Here is a 9,176-nt window from a genome sequence, read left to right as displayed (position 1 = left end):
TACTTGGGGGGGCCCTGGGGGAAGCTGAAGGATGCTTGGGGGGGGCCCTGGGGGAAGCTGAAGGATGCTTGGGGGGGGGGCCCTGGGGGAAGCTGAAGGATGCTTGGGGGGGGCCCTGGGGGAAGCTGAAGGATGCTTGGGGGGGGCCCTGGGGGAAGCTGAAGGATGCCGGCGGTGCCCTGGGGGAAGCTGGAGGATGCTTGGAGGCCCTGGGGGAAGCTGAAGGATACTTGGGGGGCCCTGGGGGAAGCTGAAGGATGCTGGCGGTGCCCTGGGGGAAGCAGGAGGATGCTGTGGGGGAGCTGGAGGATGCTTGGAGGCCCTGGGGGAAGCTGAAGGATACTTGGGGGGCCCTGGGGGAAGCTGAAGGATACTTGGGGGGCCCTGGGGGAAGCTGAAGGATACTTGGGGGGCCCTGGGGGAAGCTGAAGGATACTTGGGGGGGGCCTGGGGGAAGCTGAAGGATGCTTGGGGAGGCCCTGGGGGAAGCAGGAGGATGCTGGGGGTGCCCTGGGGTTTGAGTATGAGTAATTTGGGGGAGGACCACTGATGTTTTAGGGGGCCCTGGGCTGGCTAGCAATGATTTAGGGGGTACCTGCCCTGGCACCAATGCAAAACGTAACCCCTGGCTACCAATGTCTGTATGTCTTTTGTATTGATGGGGGGGTCACTGGGGGAGGGGCCATTGGGGGTGTGGGAGGAGGGGGGGGCCCATAAAATTTTTTTGTGAGGGGCCCCGTGATTTCTGATGGCGGCCCTGGTGTAGGGTATTTACCCACTAAGACTATAAGCTCTAAGGGCAGGGACCTCCTTTCACCTGTGTTTCTTACCACACGGCACAAGGTGAATTTTCCACCTAAAATGCCAAAAGCAAGTATCCAATTATGTGGCTATCACCACTGAAAATTATATAAGGTCAAAAAAAGACCACTATATGATCTATATCATAGGGGTGAGAACTATAGGGCTATTGGCTACTGTACTAATTTTTAGGCACTGGATAAGAAACACAGGATGCCACACACCCTAGCCCTCCACAGTACAATACAATTCTGCTGCCCTTAGCCTATTTCAAAAGGTATATTTTAAGGCTGGCCAGCCACTAGTTTTATAAATAGCTAGTATTTAATAAAAGCCTTTTTTTATCAGGGCTGGAACTAGGGTTAGGCAGAAGAGGACAGTATCCAAGATGCAATGCTGGGGGTGCACTAGGCATTAACCTCTTATCTGCCTGCTAGTCCCGCTCATAATCCTTGAGTCACTCCCCGAAGCTCACACCCTACCAATACCTCTTCACTCAAACCCCACCATCATCATCATCATGTGTCATCATCACTTGGGGGTAGGTGGAGCAAGGTGGCCAGTCGGGTTCCGTAGGGCTCCTGGTCAGCCTGGCCCAGCACTGCTGGTTTAGAAGCATGACTGACAAACAGAAGGAACCAATTAATAGGACAGACTGAACATATAGACCCATACAGACCCAATAAACTTCAAGTTTTTACCTCATTACATTTTTATGCAAAATTCCTGTGAGTGCTGTTACTATTTTTTCATTAGATATATATAGATAGATATATATAGATATAGAAACAATAAACTTCCTCTCCTAACAGAATAAGATAGCACAGATACTGATATTGTGGGTTCTATTGGTGCAGCAGCCAAAGGTAGCCATGCACCTGCCCTTATTGTACAATAATACACACAATATACAATATAACTATATATATACAATATATCATGTTTCAGGGCTCCCTCAGCTGCTAGACAGACCTGTGGCATTATCAGGCACAGAATCAGCATCTGTCATTTTAAATTCTGTAATGGGGACCTGGGGCACTTGTTCTTGCCCTGCTTAAAGGGAAAATTACAGGGAGGGACCCATGCCCCCCCCCCCTTCAGACGCCCATGTTAGCATAACAAATCCTAAATAAGAAATGCCCTAATTGGATAACCACCAACGGCAACATACTAAGAGGCTTACAGCTTTAGTACTCTAAACAAGGAACACAATATAGAACGCATTTATTGTGCAATGTGCAGCACAAGCTTAATAACATTAATTAATGCAACGGCTATCTCTGCAAATGTTTACAAAATGCAAATATATCTATCATCTCTAAAAGTCATAAATGCTTCAAGTCAGCTGAATGCCAAACTGAATCATAAATTCAATGTATTTTAATAGCTCATGTTTAAAAGCTGAAGTTCCATATTGCCATATATATGATATCTGCAGGATGTACAGTGAGCAGTGCTTATAGGTAGATTGGCACTTGCACAATCATGTTTGGGCATTTAAGGGCCTTGAATGAGTGGAAGTTATATTTTTGAATATTTAAACCAAGTAATAACAAATAAAATGAAGCTGCAATAGCATGCATGATGTCCTGCTCCTAGGCTAAGCCTTTCCACAAACCCAGGGCACCAGCCACAGCAGTGTTTTCTCATCTTGATTTTCTGCCAAAACATCGCACTATGTAACTGTTTTGGTTTTATCTTTAAAAATATATTATGTACAAATAGTGAGAGCAGGTTTTAAAGGCCATTAGGCTTGACATAGTGTAATAATGTACATCCATTTTCCTTGTAGTACAAGACACTTCTGTGCAATGTTGCATCATCATTATAAGGTGAATTTCCCCTTTATATACATGGCATCTCAAATTGTATTCACATCCTAATAAAGGACACACAAGTGATTGCTGTCATGAATGAAGCTGCACCCATTTTGCAGACGTTGGCCTGAATCCCTGACAGGACCGCTGCCTGTCCCTTCCTCCCAATTATTATTATTGTTACTATTTATTCATACATGAGACACATGATGCTGATACTGGTCCTTTTCGCCTTTTCTGCATCCAAAATCGAACTATTACAGTTGTATAGACACTATAGTATATATGTGAGCATAGGGCTCATCTGGTCCTTCTGTTACTCCATCAGCACAGCGAGCAGACTAGCAGTGGGGGGGATTTGTAAGATGCCATGGTTGGTTAGGTAAAGAGTGGATGGAAGCAGGTGACTGGGGCAGGGACTTGACATGGACAACCTTGCCATTTGGCCAGGCACTGATTTAGACCCACAGGCTACTCAGCAGCAGGGCTTCAAGGCACAGCAAAGTCCTGTACATAACACCTGCCATAGATATATTTTAGGCCCTGGAGCCACATACTGCCTTGTGCAAATTTTGGCCATCCATTTGGTGTTGGTGGTAAGTTTCTTTAACTAAGACTGCTGTTTGGATAGAAATGTTGTTGTTATGGTTATATGGTTTCTGTATCTCTGGATGAGCATACCATGCTAATTATGTTTAAGTGGGGCACTTGTAGATTTTTGACATTTTGTAAGTGTTAAAAGTGTTAAAACTTTGTAGTACATATGTCTGTGGCATCTAGGCCTTTTCCAAAGCAACAGATTATTTTTAGCTATTACTGCCCTGCTGTGCTTTGAGTATTCATCTATTGCTTTGTGTATATCTGCCCGCCATGTGTGCCATCAGCACTTTTCTGAGGAAGCAACGGCCTGTTATGCATAGAAAGAATTTATTGCTGCACAGTACTGCATAACCATACATGGCAAACAGAAAATGCCAGACCCCCCTTTTTGTAAGCAAACCCTTTTACAAGGGAAGTAACAGTTATTTATTTATTTAAAAATCTGTGCCAGACTTGTGACACACAAGGTATAAATCAGGAATGGCATGTTTGTGGCTCCTAAGTGGGCTGGGAACAACAACTCCCAGAACCCACTGTGGCTCCCAGAACCACTGTGAGCAATCCTAGCCTAACAGCGTGAATGTCGAAAAAAGCCATTAGGGCTCATTTATCTCTGATAATGCAACTGCATTTGTGCACATTTCCCAACAGTCACGTATAAAACCCCACTTTTTTAAGGTACTTCGTCAAAATGTGCTCCTTGCACTTCTGTAAACTTGTGCTCAGAGCAGATAGTCCTTCCTGCCTCCCTTTCTGAATCAAGTGCAGTTGCACCTATTAATGAAGAAAAGCCCTGATACTACTGCCAGCTCTGGACCAGGAGGTAGCTCCATGGTTACTTTGGTGTCCTGCATCAATAGACACAGCACACTTGTGCCAATGAATGGGGCATACTTGTCACTTTTCTCCAAAGTCCAAACACTGGACTTGGAAAACCTTTATCGCAGCTGCATCTGATACAGCAAAGCACAAGTGCAACTGTGTTTATTTTGACATACTGGCCATAATTTTGTCAGATGCGGGTCCGTTTTAATTAATAGGCAAAAGGGGCATTTACCCAGGGCCCACCAGGTTAGGGGGCCCACTTGTACACTTTTCATCTAGGGTAACTTTTGGCAGAATCAACCTGCAGACATGGCAGACCCTTTATTTTAAACATAAAATAAATCAAAGTTGCACATTACTCACTGCAAACAATGGCAAAGCTAAGCAGGCAATATGATTCCGCTCCAAGTGATACCAGCCTGATATTCTGCAGAATCACTGACAAGCTTTTGAATGACAGGAGTGGTAGAAAAGGGGACCTACTTTGCTATGTGAAAGATGACTTAAACATGCATGAATATACAGTACATAGCTTGTAAATTAAGAACTTATTAGAAATGTACACACAATCAACCTGATAGATCTCAGAGTAATTTTTAAACCCTTAGGCAGAGGCGGGCTAAGCCAACCCGGGCACACTAGGCAACCCGGTTGGGCACCTCACCCCCTACCCCCCCCCGTGTGCATGCACGCGCAAAGACAAGAGATGGGGCAATTACAAGGGAGTGCAAACTAAGGGTAGGCAAAGGTACCTGCCTGGTGCCACCCATCATTGTGCACTAGGCAGGTGCCTCTTCTGCCTACCCCTAATTCTGTCCCTGCCCTTAGGCCCCCTCCAGAGCACCTTCCATTACTACCCTGTTTGCCATACCTTGGCAACAGTTCTGCCTTTAATGCCATTTACCTGACACGATCCTGCACTAAGGGTAAATAGACTGTTAGAATCATTTGTGAACCAGATGAATAAAAATTAGCCAGAGAATATGCTCATGTTATATTGCAATAAAATAATCATTGCAAGTGTAAATGAAAATGGCACACTTGTCCAATTTCCACACAGGACAAACAGTTGATCACGTCTAGAAAGTCTGTGACAGAAAGTTCTACTTATTTATCCTGAAAGCAGCCAAGCCACTCATTACAAATAATAATGCTATTAAGCAAAACAGTAATGGAGTAATGACTATAATCAGACATCTGATAACTGGCAGCTGAATTATCCTTTACATTATTACCAGCATTGGGGTGGAGTTGGTTTTGGAGAATGCCTAAAGAAACCTTCAATCCTGAGTACTTAGCACCAAGAAGAGGTAGTTCACATTTCAAACACTTTTTGGTCATTATTGCAATTACTGTATTATTTTTTTAAATGTCATGATTTTATTTCTGAATGACACTGTTTACATAGCAAATAATTCACTCTACGATTTAAAATGTTATTATTGAAGCAATAAATGTATTTTTTTAGTTGTAATAGGTGTGTGTAGGTGCCATCTCAGTGCATTGTGCTCCATCTCAGAGCTTTCAGAAGGAGCCAGTGCTACACATTAGAACTGCTTTCAGGTAACCTATTGATTCTCCTACCTAACTGGAGGAGTCTTACTTTTCTTACTATTGAGTGCTATTCTGATATCTACTAAAAACAAAGTGTCAGGGAGATGTTATCTTGCTACCTTCCATGTTTTGCTGATCTGCTGCTGGGGGGGAAAGGGAGGGGGGTGATATCACTCCAACTTGGCAGTAAAGTGTGAAATTTATCAGAGCACAGGTCACATGGCTGTAGCACCCTGGGAAATGAAGATGGCTAGCCCCATTTAAAATTTCAAAATTAAAAATGAAAAAATCTGTTTGCTCTAGGGCTGAGCCTTTATGGCCTCACCACAAATCCGGCACCTTGGGTTGGCAGGGGTTCGGCCCTGGTTGAGCTCACTCAAATTAGTGATTCCAGCACAAACAGAATCTAACAAAATAACTGACTTGACACGAATCCTGCGTGTAGAGAGGCAGGATTTTTGTCAGAAATTTGAAGGAGTGAGCGCTAATCCATTTTCTAGACTCCAGAAATATGACAAACATGACAACTCCAGCACGAAGAGACAGATGCTAAGGAGAGATTAACTTGATAATTTCATAAACAGCAGTGAATATTTACCTGATTATATTTAAAAAGTTTCTTATTTCAGTGAGCTGAAACTTGTATTACATTTTCATTTTTGCAATAGTCTTCTTTAATTTTCCGTCGTCTGATAGTTCCCACTAGCAGCTCAGTAAGTCAGGCTGGGGACTAATGGTGCACGGACCAGCCCAAGACCTGGCTGGCAAAGGCTGACAAATTACTTCCAGTAACATATTAACATTGGAGGAGGACCAGGTTGCTTTGAGGCCACGTTAGCTCTGGGTGGGTAGTAATAAAAAAAAAATTAATATAGTTTAAAAAGTCCAGTATTCTGTACAGGAGTTTTAATAATCCTATTTCACTAATAGTTTTTTTAATTACAGTTTGCATATTCAATTAATTATTTGTTCCCCTAACTTTTGTTTTCAGCTTTGATTCCCTGACAAATTTCCGTTGCACTAACTGGCTGATTCCAGCATGGAATTCTCAGCATGAGTTCTCTAAAGCAGGTAAAATGTTAGGTTGCAGATACACCAAAATGGACCATTTATATTTTAAAAACTAATAGTAAATAATAATGACAATGAAAAATCATGTTATTTAGATAACCATTAAGTATTCAGTACAATTTAATGGACTTTTATGATAATGATATTTTTCTTTTAAAGGAAAACTATACCTCCAGAATGAATAGTTAACCAACAGAGAGTTTATATTATGTTAAGTGACCTATTAAAGAATTTCACCAAACTGGAATATATATATCAGTAAATATTGCCTGATCCACCATTTAGCGATGGGCTGTGTGCTCCTGCTGTGCAGGCGATTTCGGCAAATCGCCGAAGTTGCCTCGTGAGGCATTTTCGGTGATTTGCCGAAATCGACCTGCGCAGTGTGTGCCATCCCACCAGCGACTTACATTTTCGCCGGTGGGATGGTAGGTCGGGGAGATTAGTCGCCCGTGACAAGGGAGATTTGTCACGGGTGACTAATCTCTCCATGTGCCAGAGCCCTTATGCTTCCCTCTACTTTTTACACAGCATGATAAATATACATACCCCTTAGTCTTAGTTACTATGTGAGGAAAATGGAAATTGATCAGGCTGGATGGTCAGACACACTCACCAAGGGCCACATAAAACAGCCAGGTGGGCCAGATTTGGCCCCCGGGCCTTGTGTTTGACATATATGGTCTAGAGCAGTGCTGTCCAACTGGCGGCCCGCGGGCCGCATGCGGCCCGCGACCCCCCTCTGTGTGGCCCCCCACCTGTCTGGCTGCTTTGATGGCTTACTCTTGTGTAAGCTCTAAGTGGTATCAGTACTGTGATTAACTGCCCCCCTGCATGGTTCTCACCTCAGATTCAGGCTGTAGTCAGGCTGTATTGTTTAAATATGTAATCCCCTGTGTTGTTCACACCTTTTAATGTCTGCATTGTTCACCCCCTGCAGTGTTCACACCTCGGGCTCAGGTTGTAATCAACCCCATTGTTCCCCCTGTTCACACCTCAGGAGCAGTAGAAACCCACAAATAATCCCTACAAAAAGAACATATACTTAGGTGGTACTTCAATTAAAAAGTTTTTTAATATATAGTTATTGTGCAGACTGCAGGAGCAGTGTCAGCATTGTGTCACTGTAGGCTGCCTGTGTGTGCCATACACACACATCATAGGGCAAGCAGAGTATGGCACACACAGGCAGGGTAGGGAAGGCAGAGTATGGCACACACAGGCAGGGTAGGGCAGGCAGAGTATGGCACACACAGGCCAAGTATGGCACAAACCAGCCAAGAATGGCACACACAGTGAAAGTATGGCACACAGGCAGGGTAGGGAAGGCAGAGTATGGCACACACAGGCAGGGTAGGGAAGGCAGGGTATGGCACACACAGACAGGGTAGGGCAGGCAGAGTATGTCACACACAGGCAGGGTAGTGAAGGCAGAGTATGGCACACACAGACAGGGTAGGGCAGGCAGAGTATGGCACACACAGGCAGGGTAGGGCAGGCAGAGTATGGCACACACAGGCCAAGTATGGCACAAACCAGCCAAGAATGGCACACACAGTGAAAGTATGGCACACAGGCAGGGTAGGGAAGGCAGAATATGGCACACACAGGCAGGGTAGGGAAGGCAGGGTATGGCACACACAGACAGGGTAGGGCAGGCAGAGTATGTCACACACAGGCAGGGTAGTGAAGGCAGAGTATGGCACACACAGACAGGGTAGGGCAGGCAGAGTATGGCACACACAGGCAGGGTAGGGCAGGCAGAGTATGGCACACACAGACAGGGTATGGCAGGCAGAGTATGGCACACACAGGCAGGGTAGGGCAGGCAGAGTATGGCACACACAGGCAGGGTAGGGCAGGCAGAGTATGGCACACACAGGCAGGGTAGGGCAGGCAGAGTATGGCACACACAGGCAGGGTAGGGCAGGCAGAGTATGGCAGGTTTTTGCTGTACTACAACCATTAATATGGGTATGGTCATGTGATAACATGGGTGTGGTTTCAAGTGGGTGTGGTTTCAAAAAGGGGAGTGGTCAAAACTGGCTTTCATTATCGGCCCTCCACCACGTACGTCGGAAAAATTCCGGCCCTCGGTACAACAGAAGTTGGACAGCACTGGTCTAGAGTGTCTGAATCTGTGTATGGCCAGCTTTACGATCATTACTGTATCTGAGCAGCAGCTAGAGGGCTGCATGGCTGAAGAAATCAAGTTCAAGACATCTTTTTCCCCTGCTTGAGTGTTTATTCTTTTTTTCCTATCCATGATAACATCAGTATTATCTAGATCTTGAATACTTCCCATTATTCCCGAACCAACAGCATGCCATAAAAATGATGAAATCTGACCCACAAGGTCCTGGATCTTGTGATTTTGACTACTTCAATACAGTTGAAATGGGACTGCTGCAGTACAGCAGACTAGTGGAAGATAGTTGGTAGGAAACAAGGCACTTACTATAACATTAAAAGCTTTAAAGAAAGCATGTGAACTTGCTTCACTATATA

Source organism: Xenopus tropicalis, chromosome 5 (genome assembly GCF_000004195.4).
Source record: "Xenopus tropicalis strain Nigerian chromosome 5, UCB_Xtro_10.0, whole genome shotgun sequence".
NCBI classification, from domain to species: domain Eukaryota; kingdom Metazoa; phylum Chordata; class Amphibia; order Anura; family Pipidae; genus Xenopus; species Xenopus tropicalis.
The sequence above is the reverse complement of the archived record's forward strand: the minus strand, read 5'-3'. Positions refer to the sequence as shown.